Source organism: Brassica oleracea, chromosome C5 (genome assembly GCF_000695525.1).
Source record: "Brassica oleracea var. oleracea cultivar TO1000 chromosome C5, BOL, whole genome shotgun sequence".
Classification (NCBI taxonomy): Eukaryota; Viridiplantae; Streptophyta; class Magnoliopsida; order Brassicales; family Brassicaceae; genus Brassica; species Brassica oleracea.
In genome coordinates this window covers 40,352,311-40,354,019 of record NC_027752.1, presented here as the reverse complement: position 1 = coordinate 40,354,019, position 1,709 = coordinate 40,352,311, and positions in this window count along the sequence as shown.

Genomic DNA, 1,709 nt, shown 5'->3' with positions numbered 1-1,709 from the left:
GCCTCTCTCTCTCAAGTATATCTCTCGCATACTATTAATGGGTTTGCTTGGTTTGCTAGTTCACTGATGTTTTTCATTGATGGGTTTGATTGTGAATCTCATAGCTTGCTAGTTCACTGATGTTGTTCCTTTATTTCCATTTTTGAAGGGCTTTTTACTAAGTTTTTTGAAGGAACTATATGAACTAGTAGAATCTCATAGCTTGTGAATTATGAATGATGGGTTTGAGTCATGAGATTACTTAAGATGTTAGCTTTAAGTCTCATGTGGGTTTTAGTATGCTTCAGTGACAACCATTGCTCTGTTATGGGATAACAACGCGTGACGATGTTGTAACTCATTGGAAGATAGCGAGTTTTATTTTGTTTGTTCAGGGTTTTTCACCCCTTTTAGCATCAGCTTTTTATCTCCTCTGATTAATCTCAACCTTCTGCATCATATTTTATTCTTGTGTGTAACTTTGCGTGAGTTTTGAGCTCCAAAGCATCAATTTCTTTATTAGCAATGGCAGTTCTGACTTTCTGCATTAGATTATCACCTTCTGTCAGTTGTCTGAATCTTTTAACAGGTGTCTGAAAGTTTATGTGTTGGTCCATTGTGCTTTGTAGCTCATATGGCACTGTTTGGTGGATCAATTCAATTCAACTATGAGGTTTTGCTTCCCTTAGGTTAATGTTGGGAACTTTTAAGGTGGTTTATAATGTGTTTCTCTTGACAAGGATTAAAGAGTAGGTTGATTGAGAAAAAAAAATGAAGTTTGTTATAACCTCGTTGAGCAATTTAGCTTTCATACATACTAGTAGTAGTTCAGAAGGTTCATGAAGTATTATTGTATTAGTTTATGGGATCTTTTACTACGTTTTTTATCTTCTTGTTTGTGGTTTCATATCTCTGAAAATGTATTTCCATCTCATTCTTGATGCTTGTAATATCTGCAGGTGATCTTGTCTCATATTTAGTGACCTGTTTCCAATTTCAATGACATCTGCTCCGGGCACCGATGTAAGTTTATTTTTACTCTTAGTTTTGTGTAGCATAGGTTCATAACTGCTTTGTGGTTCCAGACTTTAAAAGTTCTATTTTCAAAATAAAGTCTCTTGCATGGACTGATGAACAAACCCGGTTCTATCTCCAACTGAGAATTGAGGAGAAGCTGAAAGGAAATGATAGAAAACAAAATGTGAATGAAGCTGGGAGACAGTCCATCATCGAAAAATTCTTTGATGCTTATGGAGAAAGGCACCCTTGGAGAAAGTTTGGGATCAAGCACACCACTTGCAAGACTCAGTATACTAAATACAAGCGGTTGATTAACAAGAGAACTGGCCTTGGCTTTGATGCATATGAGTTCATAGAAATGTCAGATGACTGGTGGAATGAACTTTTTAAGGTATAATCAGTTACTTTGTTCTATCTGTATACAATTTGTTTGTGTGTATACAATTTTCTGAACTCTTGTATTGGTTTTTCAGGAATGGCCAGCAGCAAAAAAGCTTAAAGAGAAGCCAATAGCAAATATTGACTTGTTGGAAAAAGTGTTTGGATCAGTTCACATTAGTGGAGCTGAAGGATGGGCTGCTCAACAAGGTGAAGACCATTTGGATCAGCAAAGCGTAGACCATCAGGATCATGATGATGGTGATGCTGAAGAGACAGATGCGACAAATATGCAAATTCCTCCTACTCAGGATGCTCCAGCTGAATCAAGA